Here is a 19,439-nt window from a genome sequence, read left to right as displayed (position 1 = left end):
ATCTCCCCAAATGCCAAGGACTTAGCTGCTGTGTAGGCTGCTCTTCTGAAACTTGTCTTGTCAGTTTTAATTTTAACTTTCTGTGTAATATGCCCACAATTCATGCATAATGTGTTATTTTTCCACAGCCTATCCAATCATGAGTTTGCCTGTGGTCACAAAACTATACCAAGGTGCAAACTAGGAAAGTGTTAATATTAGTTAGTAAACAAGGAGCTCCATTCTTACACACAGAACTATATTTGAACTTCAAGCACACTACAAAGCTTTTGAAGGCCATAATTTGATTCTCTTTTCAACTCTCAATGCTATGGAAGAACTAGCCAGGATCCATGGAAGGTTGAAAAATCTGTGTAGTGGAAAATAAACTCCCCAAATAAGATCCACCATGGGGGTGTCGTGAACTCCAATGTCTGATTTACAAAACATTAAATAAAATTACAGTTACTCGCCACTTGGTATCTAGTTGTAAATGTTTCTGGCCATATGAGAGACGTTGCTAGCTTCAGTGAAGGGGGCTGAAACACTCTGTGGTAAAAATGATGACTAGTTTCGTCATGAAAAGTTCCCAACCTTGTATGTCGACTTGCAGTGTTAGCATTCAAGTGTAATCTTGCTAGCAGGCAATGGACATGCAGATCTATGCACAGAGCATAGGAGTGTTGGTTGTTCATTTAAAGTGACTCTTCACTCTTAAAACACTTGATTCAAAAGGTGGAGCAATAAATGTCACCTTCTGTTATTTGCTCTCATAAGACATTTGTGACTTCTTTCCATGTCAGAAGGTAATACCAAAAAACTTTTCTTGTTTATTACTGCAGCCTCCAAAGAGCAAATGAACTGGGATACTTGTCTCGCTAAGTGTTGCACTGTAGGCAGCAGGGACATAATTTAAGGGCAACTTTTTATTCAGACAAACCCTTATTATGGACTACTTTAAGACTACAGTAATTTGTTGAATAATACTTGCAAAAGTCAAGTTGAAAGAACATACAACAAAGGTTTTATAGTCATATTCCATTCCTCAAGTAGAAATGAGAAATTGATAAAAATATCTATATAATATATTATTATTATATTATCTTGTTTGGATGGTTGCCCCTAGGTAAATAAATTAATAAATAAATGAGTAAATAAATAAACAATGAACAACTAAATGAACAAATAAACTAATAAATAAATACATGCATACATCCATAAATAAATAAATAAATAAATAAATAAATAAATAAATAAATAAATAAATAAATAAATAAATAAATAAATAAATAAATGGGTTGATAAGGCAATAAAAAAGGATTACAGGAGAAAAAACAAGATTTTGTGAGTCTTGAAATATTAAGTAGAGGCTTCCACTTTCCTTCATGGAATTAATGCTGGGTGTTTTCTGTACCATTGGTTGTTCAATACTATGTTATTTAATTTGATTACGAGGTGAAGTAATGATTGAAAATATTTTTTTGGAGGGACCAGCTGGTGAAGAACTTCCATCTTTTAGGAACAATCATTTTGTGAGGCCTTTGGCTGCTGTGGTTGGTGCTTCTTCTGGACAAACCCAAGTTAACCTTTTATCTGGTGGGTTGTTCAGGTCTTCCAAATTATTTACAAGGACCAGTATCAGGAGTGTGGTCAATAGCGATACATTTTTGATAGGACTTGTTGTGTTTGCCGGCCTTTCATGTAAAGTATAACAGGATGGCACCCGCTGTTGCCTGTCCTTAGCTTCTCACATGGCATCTTGAATGATCATGGGAAGTGCTGTCTCAGCTGTGCATTGCAGCAGCCTCACAGAGTTAATATTCCATTTATGATGCTTGCTCTGGAACCCTTATGTTGAGTCAAATCTTTGTGACTGGAAAACTGGGTCCTGAGATCTGCTAAAACTGTGACCATGAGGAAAAAAGGCTCACTGGGATGTTGGAACCCTTCAGTTTGAGGGATAATAGAGAAGCGCGCCATTGTAATCGATTCTAGAAAGGTGTAGAACCGACAACTACTGGAGGTCTGAGCAAGGTCAGAAAACATTTTGGAAAAACCCAACAAGGTTCAGGTAATCTTATGATGATCAAAACGTTTATTTTCTCAATGTTTTGCTACATTTTGTATAAGAAATGATCAGTAGGACAGTACATATGAACAATAGCACAACATCTTATTTTTGTTGTTGAACTCACTCAAATTTAAGTTATATATGTATGTATGCTGGAAAAATACAAAATGTTTTTTAAGTGAATCAAAACCTTTTGAAACTCCTTATTTAGAGCAAATAGCACAGTGCTTTTAATTATTGCTTTAGTTTGGTCCATTTCATTCAATTCCCAGCAATTTCTCTTCTACCCGTGATGCATTGCAGCACTGTCCATTTTCATATACTGATGAATTTATGCTTGTTTTTTCCTTAAATTTTCATTATAATCATCTTTTCCTAAATAAAACACATTTAAGTATACAGATAGATTCATTGGGTAGTAATCTTGTATAGTGTAACTAATAACACTTTGTAGGTCTTTTAGTTTGACATCTTTCCACAATCAAAATTTAACATTAATGCAACATTTTCTTCAGTTTATTTGACTTTCACTGCAGGTGCAACAAACAAGTTTCCAGTGAGAATAGATTGTCAGATTTTGTAACTATATGATTGGAGCCACAAGAGTTTGCAACCCCTAGCTGCAAAGGCAGGATTTACTTTTTTCTGTAGTTTACAGAACTGTAGCAAAATGCCTCTACAACAAGGTAATTATATCCTCATGAACATCCATTGGAACCTGGTACGCCCTGTTACATCCTCTTCCTTTCTTTTTAAGTTCTGAGCAAACATGACAAAATTAACCACGAGAAGCAATTGCATCCTTCTTGACTTCAGGCTCGAAAGTCATATCAATGAAGTTGTTTTTTCAGGAAAAATTGCCCTTCACAACTGCATTTCCTGCTTGAAAAGGAGAGCCATAATCATCTGTTTCATCCCTGTTTAAAACAACACCACCATCAGTTGTCACCTAGAACAAGTAATAATCATTGGACTCATCTTCTACTGTAATGGCAATGATGCTGTCCTTGCTCACGAGTTCAGCAAGGTGAAGGTGGACTGGCTGTGCTTCTGATGTTTCATCATCCCATGAGTGTATGACTTCAGCGGATGCCTCCCTCTCTAACTCAACATCTCTAAAACCATCTACATGATCCTTATTCTTACAGCCAAGATACTTTTTATAGAGGCATTCACCACAGTAACAAGAACGCTGCCTTACAAGGCCCTTTAGTTCCTGAGAAGTGACCACAGAGTGCAACTTCCAGATGCTTCTGACGGTGTTGAAATGGCGGCCTTCTTGATGATGAGGAACAACTTCTCCTTCTGCTGCTGGAACATAATAGAACAGTGTCTTCTTCAGGCTCATTGCGGTGGAATGGTAAGGGAAGGAAGACTGTGCAGGCTTAGAGAAGTTTGGAGTTAGGTGTTCCCAGAGCTGCTTGGCATTGGTGATGTTGGGTTTTCCATGCATGATGAACACAGATGTTTATATATAGCACTTTCTATGTCTGTGAGCGTCTGTTCTTGCGTGCGGACAAGCAGAGTTCTGTTCATTTTGCCGCTGAATGAAGAATTGCAACCGGGGCAAATTGACAAAATTTTGTCACCGAAACTGTGCGTGGTAACATAAACATGATGGGCCATGATGATAATTAGAATCTATTACTATATAGAGAAGCTCACCATATCTAGCATTCAGCACCATATTTGAACACTGGTTTAAAAGCCAGTAGGTAACTATGCCTATTTTCTGGATAGTATCATCTTTGTTTTGTATCTTCACATGCTAATGCTAATGTACTGTCGTGCAGTATTTAAATTTCTGCTACCTGTATGTCGCCTCAGTCTGAAGGTAATATAGAATTATATCGAAATATTAAAAGTACATCAACAATTCCTTGCATTTGTTGCCTGTATTACAGACACAATGCATTTACTCTGTATCACATCTATTCTCTATCTCTTAAAACTATCAATGGATTTTAGAAATGGCTTGGTTTTGCCTTTTGGCATTATCACACTTCAACAATGCCTGTTGGTAATGTTCCTGGAAGAATAAACCTTTTAGCTTGAAATATTCCGCAGGAAAATCATTGTTTGATTCACAGTTCTGATCATTATCTTCATTACTTCCACAAGCATCATCGTGTTGAACATTTAAGGTACCAATGTCTGGTGGTTCAGGTGCACTTTCTACAGGATTTTCAATGCAGAGAAATGATACCAAACATTTCATACTTGGCAATAAATTGCTGCAGTTGCATTCAGCTTTCTTGAGATCAACCGGATGGCAGCAAGCATCAACAGCTTTTGCTTCAAGAATGATGGAAGCCTGAACAACAGCCGCTGACGTATTTCGGCGAAGCACTTCAAAATCAAATATCAAAGCCCAGTTGATTCTTCATTGTTGTGAGCAGGATTAACAAACAACAGAAAACAATTGATTGAAACGAAAAATTAGTTTTCATTAAGCTTATTCCAAAACATAAAAAATGACACGTGCTCATTCAAAAACCTACTCTTTAGTGAGAAAATTGAATCTTATAAAACAACAAGATAATATTCACAGTGATGTTGCTATTAGAATTTATGCGGATTAAGACTGGACTCAGTAATCCATCGAAGAGCTCATCAACTATACCATCCTCAACAAACTTTGGCACAAGTCAAACACATTGCTGGGACATACTCTTGACATAACTACAGTGGATCTCCTTGCAACACAGTGTGGCACTTGAGAAACCTGTCAAATTTACGCTTAATTCTTCTGCTGATATGCAATGGACGTAAATCAGTCTGGTTATTTGAAAAGCAGAGCATTTTGCATCATAACACATGAAGTTGTCCATCTTGGAACGATACACTTGGTCTGTGCTCTCAGAGACTGATGAAGTCACTTCAAATTTTGATAATATAGTTGAAAATGCAAAGGACACTGGGATACTATTTAAACCCCCCCCCCCCCCCTGGGTGGCCACTGTGATGTTACCAAGAAGTACACCTCTGTGCAGCTATGGAATCAGGCGTCTGGCAAATCCTTGGGTAACCTGTACAACACAAGTACAAAATGACATTGTCAGAGCTGTTGATTGGCCATCAGCATGCATGGGCCTATAGGCTTATGCCTGATTAGGCACATGTAGCTTCCCTGGAAAATCAAGCCCTTAGTTCCGGGGACATATCCTCTGTAGGGTCTATCCATGCTACTTCCTGTGCTTGCTGAGGAAAGGGCTTGCAGTGTTGTCTGTAGCAGAGGACGTTCTCAAATTCCTCTGGCCTGTGGTTGTCTCAGGGAAAATTCCCTGAGGCAACAAAGGCTATCAAACAGAAACATCCCGAAATTGAAGTCTAGAAGCTGTTCTGGAGATAAGGCCAGGCCCACAGGGAACTATATAGGTCATGGCTGCTGATCATCGTCATCTTCCTCTGTGGTTTCACCATCTTTGACTGTCTTGTCTAGGGTTGTCAATAAGTTTTGAAGTAGGTAAAGATATTGTGAAAGTAGACAGCACTGGGGGCTGGAGGCCCCCGCGTAGGAGAGGGGTCTGGGGGCAGGCCCCCAGCGGGGCACAGGGGCAGAGCCCGGTTGGGGATGCAGCAGGCGAAGCCCCCGGAAGGAAAATGAATTTGACTTTTTCACATTGCCAAAAATTACCTTTCCTCAGAGAAATTTTAACAAGTCTCACTTCCTGAAAAGAACATTAAGCTATTAAGGCGGGGGTATACCTGAAAAAATGCAACTTTTTTGAACTCTTATACCAGTCAGGATATAATTCCAAACCACAGACAACTATATATCATTGGAAAGCTATTTAATCAAAGATTATAAAATTTGCTGTTTTAGTGACACCCCTTGCATGTATCACGTGACACGGGCTGGTCAAACTGCCGCCTGCTGTGCATGACTGATGTGTAGTTGAGCAAAGATATCTCATTCTGGGCTACAGAAAACTGTGTGTTTTTCATATCATCTTACAGAATACATACTGTTAGTGGTAATAAGCGATGGGATTTGCTCAGTTGTAAATTTGCACAAAAAAGCAATAGTATCAAGTTACAAGATCAAAATTAGGTAAAATTTGAATTTTTGATGCTCAACAATTTCTTTACTTTAACTCCTACCACAAAATCCATCGCTTATTACCATCAACACACTAAGAAGTATTTACCTTGAAAATTTCAGCTCAATATCTCAAATCTATCTTGAGATATCTTTGCTCAAAGGCGGAATATCGACATTTTAAGAAATAGTGCTTTAAAGTCAATAAACACAAATAAAAGACAGTATCAATCGAACTGTGTTCCCAATAAGTGTCAAACAGTACATGTTCTCATTATTTGAGTCTGGGGAAGTAAATTAAAAGCCGCCGGCCTCATAAGTGATGCCCTCCATCTCACAGAGGGCTTCTTCCCGCCTTGTGCGAACAAGTGATAGGCCCTGGCGACGCTTCTTCTCTTTTGTTGTTGCCTGGCTATCAGCCTTACAAAGTCTCTTCTTGTCCTTGATGTGTATTAAGCTGCTTGTATAGGACCCATGTGGAATAGAAAGTCTTTCCATAATTTTCTTTCTGCTCCTTTATGGAAGTGACATACTGCAGATGCAGCTGCACAGCGCACCACTTTGGCTCCATGGTGCTTATATTTCGGGCACCTGACCCAAACCATTGAGTTAATGCACTCATTGGGGTTTTGGGTTGTTCCCCTTACACATCTCTCAAGAAGCTTGGAGTCACTGAGAGTAAGAAATGTTGGTTTCAACAGTTCCAAAAACACCACTGGCAAACAGTCATCCCCTTTGTATGTTTTTGTGCCTGTTGCCTGGTCCTGTTGCCACTTGCACCATGAGTTCTCTCCCACTGGACAGAATCTATGTTGCTTTGTAGGATTGTCTGATTTGACACTGTGATGTAGTATGGCAACAATGTTCTTTTTCATTGCATACACAGCAACATCTACTTCCCTTTCTGAGGGATTTGCCTTTGAGAGAGTGTTTTGACGGATAGCCAAGCCATAATACTTTTGAAGTTGTTTTATCTTGCCTTCAGTCAGCCGGCCATGACCACCAATGGGCTTTTCCATCCTTTCCATCCTCAAGTTTTGTTCGAGATTTTAGGTTCAGGAGGTGTTTTCCCATCCTCTTTTGGACATGGCCTACACAGTCAAGCTTTACAACTTTGCAATCACTGCTGTACAAATTCTCAACAGCATTGAACGCTTTACTGTCCCCATCTGATACCATCCATTTGTACCGAATGTTATGCAGCTCTATGGATCTCTTCCACAGAATTTCAGCTCCCTCAGCTTCAATTGCTGGTGAACTCCCTTTAAAATTTATATCGCATTCCCCGGATGCCAAATGTTCTCTTCTCCACTCTTCAAATCGCTCATTGTCGTCTTCACACTGACTTTTCTTCAATGCACACTTTTGACATGCTTTTGACAAAACATGGTAATCTAGTACCTCACCTGTGTCCACTGAAACCACAAAAACCACACCTGTCAATGAGGTGAAGCCCCTTTTGGCCCACGTGCCATCAAAACTTACTGCCGCATTTATAACATTTCCAGTATCAGACTCTCCATTCTCCTCTGTGATAAGCTTTCGAAGCTTCTGGCCTGCACTCAAGAGTTCTTCTTTGGTCACACTTTCTAAGACATCTAAAATAGTCTCCACCTGCTTGTAATAGGCCCTCTTAGACAGACATGGCATGTTCATAATACTGCAGAAGGATGCAAGTCCTTCGTAACCACAACCAGTCTCAATTGAGTGGTAGACAGCCCTTCTGTTTACGTCAAATGACTTTCCTCTTTTGGAGATGTTGACTGAGGTGTGTAATGTGGTGTCTTCATCACAACCATCACAGCATATGGAAAGATCAGACATCAGCCCTGCACGCCTACCAGTGTTCTCTTCAATAGTCAGATTCCCTAAAACCAATTATAGTGTATTTGAAAAACAGATACATTCTTCAAAAATGTAAAAGCAACCAAAAATTTTATTGTCATATACCCCCTATACCCACTGCTCCCACAATACTAATGCACAATAATTTTTAAAATATATAAAATTTGCTTACATACATTTATATTTATAATTTCAATTTCAAACACATTTGGTTAAATAAACTGTCCTACAAGTTTCATGTTGCTTTACTCACCTTCCTCGCATCTGTGCACATTGGAAAGGACTGAAGATAAGTTCTTCAAATGGACCAGTCTGTAACCATCCTCTGCCTCCACTAATTTAGTTTTCTTAGTTTCTGTTTCGCTTTCCGAGCTTTCAGAACTGTCATCTTCGGAGTTGTACAGCTTCATCTTCTTTCTAGATGCACTCTCCGGTTGATCAAGCTCCGTGTCTGAGCCTTCCATGTCACTTGTTTCCAATAACTCCTCGTGACTCTCGTGGGGCATCTCTGGTTTTGAGCGAGCAATTTCATCCTCTTCCAACACTGGTTTTTCCACCGATTTTGTGTACCAAGGAACCCCACTAAACCCTTTTCCTTTCTGTGTTTTTCGAATCATGAGTTGGTTTCGGTGGACTTTATCATGTGAAGCCACCTGTAACTGTGTCTTGCATACATTGCTGTGTTCGTAAATTCCATGTTGGTGGTGAATACAAAGAAAATGAGACTCCCTTGATGATTACAGAGGGAAGTAATACTTATCATAGAAAATAAACATAACATTTCGTTTATTTAGCAATTTTTGGACATAAGCACTTAGATCATTGCGGAGGGATTAGGAATATGTGTTACTTTATTATCTAAGATTTTGTTCATACATGTAACTTGAAAAAGAAATTGCCTACATCAAATTCACATTACGTTTTTGATATGTTTTTAAAACTCAACATTTTAATTTAAGTTGGGAAGTCTTTATCCATCCAATTGATTGTGATCTTCGATTGTGCTCAGGGAATAGATTATTTACTTATTTCAACAAAAACATGTTTTGTGGTATCAAAAACTTGCTATATATATATATGTTTTGGTTTACTTTATACTGTATGTACACCTGTACATATTATCTTTAAGTTACTTAACACAACTTGATTTGGCAATAACACAGTGATGATCACTGTTGGAAGCTGAAAAAAAAACCGAAAAGACATAGATAAAATGCTGCATAGGTGTGTGCTATTTTCTTTTTACATTGGCTCTGCAGTGAGTAAATTTTAAAGAGATTTTATGGACTGTTAGTACTTGGGTTCCAAATTTAATTGCTATGTACAGTTATTTCCTTGAAAGACATTGATATCTTAAAGTAAATCTTAAGTTGGAAAGCAATTAAGACATTGCAATTCTTGGATCAGTGAGATTTGAAGGGAGTTGTGATATGGTAAAAATTTCTCTCAAAAAGGGTGTAGTCTCTTAGTTTCATTTGTTGTAATTAAAGCAATGTTTAGCTAACCACTATCTAAATGATGTTTCCAATTTAGGGGTTGAAAATAATTGTTATAGTTGTAGTTCAGTTACTATCATGAAAATTTGAAAAGCAAAATTTGCTTTCCATGCTCACTGTATGAACAGAACAAGAATGTTTTAATATTCTTGAACAATCTGTTTATGCAGTGAGCAGTATATAAGGATATTTCAATGTCCAATTTATTGTTGTCAATATTAAATATCTTGAATGCTTGCATAGAAATAATGACAATATACATTGTATACCATTGGGGAAAACAAGCTTAGCTGACTTTGAACAGAAAAGAAATAAGAGAGGAAATTAAAAGTACTTGATTTCTACAAAATCTGTACTTTACTGAAAAATTTTCAATTACTGAAAAAGAAGCTGAGATAATGTTGTGGTTGGATAATAACCGGTACACGTGCATTTACATTGAATGATTTATGATTACCGTATTTATTTGCCTATACGCTGAGCGATTTTTGCAAAAAATTTTACTCAGTTTTGGGAATTTTTTTCTGAAAAGGGCTTATAGCCGAGAGTTTTGAATAATTTTTTTCTTCGAAGCATCATCAACAAAGTGAAAATCATCATAGACATTTCTGATTCGGCTTATAGCCAAGTCAGTTTCATGAAATTATAGTAAAACACAACAAAAAACAAGTCGTAAAATGTTGGTCATTGAACTTTTATATAATTGGTGGCTCCTAAAGGAACCGTTTGTGTGTGATAGTTATTAGCTTTCAAATAAAAGTTTACTCGCCATCAGTCTCGTCTTCGCTGTCCGTCTCAAACTCATCCTCCATTTCTTCTTCATCATCGAGTTCCTGTGAGTCCTCGGAGTAGATTGCTTGTTAATTTTTTGTTTGCCTTTGTGTCTGGTAAGTTAAATTAAATTATAATCTTGTATTAGGATGTTTACATTTTAATGTCAACTACATGTATATTTCATTTTAGCATCAGCTAAACAGATGGGAAATAGTTTTTATGTAACGACTGATGTACCTACTTTTTTGCACTTATTGGCTACTTGTGCAAGACTTTGAGCATCTGATGGTGGAATCTAAAAAATTAAAACGTTTTTAGTTTTCAGTCAACCAAATTTATTTATATATGTTTTTGTTCTGACTGCTTCAAAATTGCCAGAAGTCTGAAATTGTGTTTTAATCAACTGTAGGGGCATGTCAACTGTGTAGTTGTGATCCGTAGGCATGGATCCATCATGTGTATTTGCCCTCTTATACTTAGTAAATTATCATCCAGCCATATATACTGGTATGTCCAGTAATTGGTGGTGTTCATGGTGAGATTTCCTTAAAGATAAGTCCTGTCATTATTTATATGCAAAGAACAAACAATATATCAATGCTTTAAGATTTATTTTGTACTTACTATGCAAGTATTGAGGGTCTTAATGCAAAATATTGAATTTACTGAAATTTTGTTGTTACTCATTTTTTAGAGTAATGGTCAAAATGTTAGTAGTTATACCAATGAAGTAAGAAATGACACTTGTACTTACCTTGTGATAAAGCATTTGCAGCATGAAGGCGGTCTAAAAAACAGGTTTAAATACATTTGTTATTTTGGGGCCTTGTAACAGCTGTAGTTAAAATTATTATGCTGAAAGTCATAAAATTAACATAAAAAGCCAGTAATAAGCATTTTTGCTAAACGTTATGAAAGTAAGTGTACTTAAGGTGTTGGTGTTGATGATTAGATGAATTAATGTTATAGGGTCGTCTGTGATCTAGGAAAAGTCCATGAATGAAACATTTAAAACATGGGGTAAATCTGCAGTTATCATATGCTAATAATGCATAATTTTCACCTAATATGGTGTCAGCTATCTTAAGCAATTACCTAGGCTTGACATTTTGGGTGGTTGCCTATGGGAAGCTCAACTATGTTAAAAGTTATCTGTTATGTAATGTACATCAACCAAGGAGAACTATAATTTCTGTTAACCCTGGACATTTTTTCATAATAATTATAAAGTACTTACGTCTGGCATGTTGTCTAGAATGATTGTGATCTATAAAGAAAAAAGTTTAATATATAGATTTAATGAAGGCTAAAAGTTAAGCTTTTGGGCTGGGTTGTTTAAAGTCTGATTAAGCTAACCCAAGTTAAGTAGGAATTTTGATTTGAATTTGGTAACTTTGCAGTGAGATTTTCTGTTTATAGTCTTTGGCCTTCTGTTTTGAGTTTGAATAATCTCAAAATACACAAAGTATAAGAAGTGATTAGAAAAATATTTGTGCAAAAGATAAATTTACACTTCAGTTAACTTTTAATCCAGGATTAACGTTAATTGGCTTCCAAACAACCCGCCCTGATGTTAACTTGACATGAACCCACGATTCAGTTGAAAACCAACAGTTGGTCAGCCGTCAACTTAAACAACTGTGACCTCGATGAGCCCTAAACTTGAGTGTGTGATATGGTCACGTGATACTGGTCAGCAAATACCTTGTTTTAACAGGTGTCAGTTGACCACAACATGGGTGTCCAATATCAAATAGGGACACAATAAAACTGAGGTTGCAGGTGTCTGTCGACCTTTTAGCTGGAGTATGGTTGCCTGCTTGTGTGACTCAGCTGTCAATTCCAACACCATCATGCGTACGTGCTCATAAACAATACTGCTAGCCATCATGATAACCTTGAGAAAATCAATTCATGGGTTTCCTTTTCTTTCCTACATGAATATGGTGGCCCTCTGGTTGGTGGAGCTTGATAAGTGGTCATTCACAGGATGTCTACTCGCCCATCCGGCTAAAAGCTTGTTAGCACATCTATATGTTACCTTATACAATGTTATAAAGAGCTATTTACTTAGAGAATAAAGAGTTATTCGAATTACATACATGGAATTTGTGGGACAAAACTATGACTTGAATGATTGAGCTGTGAATCTGTAAAAGAAGAAGATAGTCTGAGTGTTTGGCATTAGAATAGTGAAAAATCTAGTGGGTAATTACTTGTAAAATATGCTCCAGTGTACAATAGTTCCAACCAATATTTAAGAGTGATTTTCTGAGAGTCTTGAGAATCGGAAGACAGTCATGAAAAATCAATTTTTCTTTTATTTCGCCAAAACATATCTTTGGGTGAACTTATTCATGGAAAAATAGTTTAAAGTTCCAACGATTTATTTTACGGCCAAAATTTAAGAAAGTTCGAAATTTGCATATAATGGCTGTTTTCGTGGCTTAAAATGTTCAGAATTTCACGCTTTTTTCAGAAAACAGCGGGGGCGTAAAAACAATCCTATGAAAACAAAACTTGGCACAAATACTATTTCATTCTTATACTTCAAAATCGTGTAATAAGTTTCTTGAAGTTTTGTTTGTAGCTCTGTAACAAAGGGTATTTTGTACAGCCACCATTTGTCTCTTGGCAAGGAACAAATAAAGGCCAGCTTTGACTAGTATAAATGGCCTCTGGTATATATCATTTGGTCAAAATATCTACATTTTAGGAAACCTTGGTTGTTTTTTTCACCCGAAAAGTTATAGCTCTGGGAATTAAAATGTTCTCCGTCAGTAAAATAAAATGTTACGGCATGTAAGCGAGTTCAATTTTATGCAAATCACAAGGTTATTCTTTGGAAGTCAACGGTTTAAAACAGGAAACAACAACTCACTGTTACTTACGTTCCTTCTGTTGCTTTAGAAACCATTTTAACTTCCCATTGTCCTTGTGACCTGTTCTGTAAAATATTTCCAGTAAAACAGCGAGCATAAATGGCCATAAAATTTGACATGGTCGACAATGTTTATATTTGAGATGAGAAACTGAGTGGCACACACAGTCCTGGCTGTTTTCATCGTTTTGCTCAGTCGAGAGTCCTTTAAAACTATGATAGAATATACACTTCAAACTGTAGCAAATTAGTTTCTCATATCCATATGCCTCATGTCGACTCATGAGTAAATAAATCAGTCCCTGTACCTTGAATTAACTACTCGACTGACCTCCGAGGTCAGAAGGTTACCTGATATGTGATTATGTTACTTTTCCCCAGTTTCACATTACATGCATAACTCCGTATTAAAGGACGCTCGCACAAAAATTTTCCCTCGATAGATTTTTCTTAATTTTTACGGCAGTCAGATAATGAGTTACTTGTGTCAGAAATGCAAAAAAAAATCGGGGTCACCAACTTCGTTTCAGAGATAAAGCGTGTAGAAAACGACCTGATTTTGAAACTTCAGCATGGTCCACAGGGCTTTATAGTTAAAAATATTGAATGTGAGTCAAAGGAGGCAAACGATCTTACTGGGTAGCACCACAGCCTGTTTTTTTTTAAAGCAGCGAGTATCTGGGTTAGATCTCCAGGCATAATGATCCTCTTTTATCCTGTCTTTCTCAACCACGCTGTACGTGTCCTTGTCTTCAAACAGGACAAGGGCCCATTGACCATCAGATTCTGCAGAAGTAATTCAGTCATGGTGAGTAAAATAAACAAAATTGCCCAGGTAAATCTTATGATCACAGTTCTTGACTGAAACTCTTTATGGAAATATTTAAGTTGGAGCTAAGGATCCATTCAGTAAACTAGAATTGTTGGGTCACGATTTTTAATATTAGGCATGTCCTGACCTCCTGCCAAATTTACCGCACTGTCATGTGCGCGCTGTGAACAACAGAGCGAAAAGGGAATGATTGGTCTATATATTATTAGTAAAACTTAAACGCAATTAGATTTTCTTTTCCAGAAAGTTATGTTGGAAAAACTGTTTTCATTCTATTATCCTCAACTGGAACAATTTGTGGACGTGACTGATGTACATGTAGCATGTGTGTTGTTAATGTGTTCAACTCCTCTTCATCTGAATACTTCGGGATGTTGGTTCGCACGGCAATTCATTTTGTGTATATTACAGTCAGCCAATTTATTAGCATCGACTAAGCAATTTGCTCACTGTAAGAGCAAGACATGGCACTTCTTTGCTTGTATTAAAAGCTCAATAAAACGTTACAAGATTTAAGCTTAAGCTTAGTACGATAATGCATTTACGTCAGGCTAAAGTGAACCTTGAGTAAGTCTTATTTACTTACCGGAATCTTCCCTGATTTTTTGAAGCTGAAGCCTTTCACTCGTAGTGATTTCTTCTGCAAACGATCTCCACAAACCCGAAATGCAGTTACAAGCAGAGCAAGTCCGTTGAATGCGAAATTGACCTTTTGGACCATCTTGCTCGATCAGTCACGTGTTGGCACCCGTGTATGAAACTTCTAAAAGTTCATTGGTTACACGTGTCCGTTTGAGTGAAAGCACGTTTGACCGGGGTGCAAAAAGTTCGTAATACAAGCGCCCTGGGGGCACCCTGGCATGATGGTGGTCGTAACTCCAACGCGTAACTAATAAGGTTTACGTCTTTTTGTAATTTTTTTGCCATGAAGCAAATTAACTAAGACTCAGCGAATTCAACAGTATAAACTTTTATCATCGAGTCCAAAGGAATTAGTTTTTATCACGGTGTCTGAGTTTCTTTACAAAACCACTGATCACCAGCTCAAACCTCCAGGAAACGTACACACATGTGAATGAACCACAGGGTATGATGCTGGATGAGAGTAAACAAAGGAATGAAAGAACCTTTGTGTCCTCACATGCGATCGAACAATGCTGTAAACACCGTTTAACTCGTGCTGACGTGACGCCTTTTTGCTGGTTTACTCGCTTACGCAGGCTGGACTGGCAATGGAGGGAAACGAATTGGATGAATCAGACTTTTCTAACCCAAGCGATGTTGAAAACAGTTCAGCTGATGATGATCATAACAACAGCTCAAAATATGACAGCTCTAGTTCAAGGGACCAAGGAGGATTCTTGACATTGGCTGTCAGTGTGGAATGAATTTGAAGGAGGGAGAAATTGGAGAGTTCCGAATCGGAGTCAAATGATCAAGGAGATATCATTGTCAAAAAAGATTTCGGAGAACAGCCCAATTAGCCAACGGTTTAACTGAATGAAATTAAATTTCGATAAACATTTCAAAATAAAAATGAGCGATAGAAATTTTACACAACGTTTCGATGTCGTCATGACATCATTAACAAGTATAAATGCCAAAATGCATTTTTGCACTTTGCTTCTTTTGTCCAGAACTGTTCTTTTTTTATGCTCCTGCACACAAAAATGTCCCATTTTGGTGAAAACGTTTTTGACAAAGAAAATTGGATTTTTTTGCCAAAATGTCAAGGGTACAGTTTTTATGTCCAAGACCATGTTACGACAGAGAAGCACCAGTCAGTCTGATGAAAAGCCCTTTATTGAGGACAGGCATCATCTAATACTTAAGATATTATAAAAATGATTGATAATAAGTCCACATGGATCTTGTTGTTAGATAATGAAAAAACTATATCCAAAAAATAACTTTTAGGATATTCCTAGCAAATAAATATACCAAAGTCAAGTGAAATGACAATATATGCACAAATTTGTATTTTGATGTACGACATCTATTATATAAAACAAGATCTGACATATAACTAGTCCTCTAACAACTCAAGATGTTACAGATCTGCAAACAAGTCATAAATTTATGAAACAACTACAGGTCTGCAAACAAATCATAAATTTATGAAACAGAACTACAGGTCTGCAAACATTTCATAAATTTAAGAAATATAACTTTGTCCGCAAACAACTCATAAATTTATGAAATACGACTAGCTCTGCAAACAGCTCATTAATCTCTGAAATACACCTACCTGTGTAGTCAACTCATAAATTTATGAAATACAACTGGATATTGAAACAACTCATAAATTTATGAAATTTAACTGGACCTGTAAACAACTCATAAATTTATGAAATTTAATTAAGTCTGCAATCAACTCATAAATTTGTGAAATACAACTAGGTCTGCAAACAACTCATTATCTCTGAAATACACCTACATGTGTAGTTGGCTCATAAATTTATGAAATACAACTGGGTATTGAAACAAGTCATAAATTTATGAAATTTAAGTAGGTATGCAAATAACTCATAAATTGATGAAATTTAACTGGGTCTGCAAATAACTCATAAATTTATGAAATACAACTGGGTATTGAAACAACTGATAACTTTACGAAATTTGACTTGGTCTGCAAACAACTCATAAATTTATGAAATAAAACTGAAAGTGTGCAGACAACTCAAAAAATTGTGAAAGAAAGTGCTTTAGAGACAGCCAATAATTCCATGAATATTAAATTCATCCTACAAACGTGAATATTAAATCTGTCTTACAAACGTGTCAAGAAACATCAGCTAATGTAATTTATGAAATAACACCACTGGAAACGGCTCCTGAATGACTGAAAAATTAAGCTAAAGTAAACCTTCCAACGTCTAAACATCATAAGAATTTGCCACTTTTTACATCAAAACTGTAATCTACAATCAAAATACTTAGAAGCTTAATTTTAAAACAGTGTAATTCAACTCTTAATGTTAACATAATTAAAATAAATTACACAAACGTCCCAGAAAACTCGTAGAATTTATGTGAAAGAATGTCACGCAACTCCTGCCATTTCTAAAATGAAGTTCCGTAAACATAAAGCTTATGCGGACTATCTGAGCATCGAGAGAAAAAAGCAAACTTTCTACAAACCCACCGTGCACAGAGCAGCTTTATTTTATTATCGCACCAACGGCCTTCGAACACCACCATGAAAATAAGAACAAAACATCTCCAGCTCATGAATATGACTTTATACTATCAAATGTCTCCGACCTGATCCAAGATGGCAGACAACAGCACCAGCAAAACCCTGGGCACGAGGGTCCACCGCAACCAAGTGACGACTGGGTAAAAGCCAATCAACTAAAACCTGGTTTTCACTAGCAACGCAACAACAACGCAAGCACAAGCATAAGCACGAGTTTTATGCTAAGTGAAAATGAAAGCCAACGCAAGCACAAGGAAAAGAGTTAAACTAATTTGAAGTCCCTTTTACTTTCTCGAAAAGGAACTTGGAATGAGTGTTTTAATTGGCCCAACCAAAAAGTTTCCACTGTGGTTATGCTGTGTTCCATTTTTACACAGCGCAAGGCGAATGCAGGCATAAGCGCAAGCACAAGGAAAGGAAAAAATAAGTGCTTGCGCTTGTGCTTAGGCTTGCGTCAAGTCCATTTTCACAGTGAAATAAGGCCTCTTGTGCATATGGTTGTGATTGCTTATCAAGACTCTAAAAGAATTGGTCATAAATTTTCTTATTTAATTGGCCTGTGGAGCACCCAGTTATTTGGTTGTCTAATAAAATTTAATTCAGCATTTATCTACCTGTCTTTTGCCATAAACAAACAAAGACAACAAAGTTAACCACTATTAAATAAATTACTGAACATTAAAATTGATCTTTAGCCTAAAAACCGAAACAGCAAATTATTAAATGGTGAAAAACCGAACGATGGTCGAATTTGAATGTAGGTCATTTGGCCCTCAGTCAGTTACCCCCTCAACCTGAACTGTTATTTGAGGTAAAGGTGAATAAAACTAACGCTTCTGAAGTCCTGTAGTTCCATTTTTAATGGATTAAAGAACTAGGAATAAACATAACTGTGTGTTTAAGATTGGTATGCTTAAAGAACAAGAAAAAACATTTGTTTTAGGGTTACCTAACTGACTGCTAAACAACTGGATACCTTGAGTTTAAATGCACTTTTGAGTCAGCAAAACTCAATTTCTTTGTTTTAACTTCCATCTGAAGGCCTAAAACAAGGGCTGTCAGAAGAATGAGGACCAATTCATAGCAAAATCCACTCTCCAAACCAGGCTGAGATCACGCAAGACAGCTTTTCACTAAAGATCTAAGACCCTTTTTATGACTATGGACCTCTCGCACTTTTCAACTGACAATCAATACAACCTCACGGCAAGTCTCGAGAAAATGTTATTTGGTATTTATACAATGGCTTCGAGGACATTTACCATTAGCAAAAGAAATACGGTAATGTGTGTTGAAAATAGCTTGGTTTACATCTGAAGGTAAGATCTGTTGTCAAAGGAGACCTGCCGAAAAAAAAGTAAGAATAGTCTCTTTAAGTTGGTCTTCACTTCTTGAAAGACCGTTTTCATCATTCAAAGGTTTACCTGACCGGTTTATTCTAGTAAATGGTAAACACCCCGAGTAGATTTACTTTCAGACTAATCGCCTTCCCCGTCTACACTGTGTTTGTCTTCAGTTTCCTCATTTTAACTGTTTTCTTTGGCTGGCACTGTTGCCGCCGCCATTGCTATCTCTGCAGCGCTTCTTCTCAGTGCGCTAACGCCCACTTCAAGGCAGACAACATTTGTATTCTCAGCTAGGCCAGCTTGAATTCCAGCACCTAAGATTGATCAATTATAATAATATAAGGATTTTTGTTTGTTTCCTCTCTTTGTCTGTTTCCCTTTATGAGTTTGAGTCAGTGGTCGTCTACTGTAGTCCTAATTTAGCTCATTGTTCGAAATCCGTCTTAATCATCTGCGATCTGAACCTTCCTGGCTTATTTCTGGGTTATTTTCATTTTTTTCCAGTTAACCACTTTTGCATAGGCTTCTACACTTGTTTTATTTACCCACTGGAAAATTTACTTTATAGTGACTTGAAAGTGACAACAGATACTTGACAACCCACTCTCCTGGTTTCGCCTCGGATATATTGGTAAATAGTAAAATGTAATGAAATTAATACTTAATTGACCACTCCCCATTGGGGTTTTTCAGGACCAATGTAAACAAACAATGATAAATAAATATTCAAATAAACATAACTAGGTTAAGAATCCCAACTGGCGGGAGGCAGACCAGTTGGCTATTTAGAAGCGCAGCCAAGAAGTTGAACTCGGGGCTACCGAGAACAACATCATCATCTAACCACTCGGCCACACTGCCTCCTAGTTGAACTCACCATTCAATCTTGTAAGATCTAACACCCACTGGCCTTCGAAGCTGAACATTCTGACAATGGTAGCTACCAGCTCCACAGGAATAACTGCAGGCTCACT

At 37.1% G+C, this 19,439-nt stretch overlaps 1 pseudogene across 1 annotated transcript; it reads right to left on the bottom strand.

The window, feature by feature from the left end:
* Positions 1-5,827: 5,827 nt before the first annotated feature.
* On the bottom strand, positions 5,828-8,585 carry LOC149099583 (uncharacterized; annotated as a pseudogene). The gene is made up of 2 exons (XR_016203819.1): positions 8,191-8,585; positions 5,828-7,960 (listed from the first exon to the last, which is right to left on the bottom strand). The product of XR_016203819.1 is annotated as an uncharacterized LOC149099583 (transcript).
* Positions 8,586-19,439: the final 10,854 nt, after the last annotated feature.

The sequence above is a fragment of the Orbicella faveolata genome, unplaced genomic scaffold (genome assembly GCF_042242905.1).
Source record: "Orbicella faveolata isolate gen_17 unplaced genomic scaffold, um_ofav_v1 contig_46, whole genome shotgun sequence".
Classification (NCBI taxonomy): Eukaryota; Metazoa; Cnidaria; class Anthozoa; order Scleractinia; family Merulinidae; genus Orbicella; species Orbicella faveolata.
The sequence above is the reverse complement of the archived record's forward strand: the minus strand, read 5'-3'. Positions and strand labels throughout refer to the sequence as shown.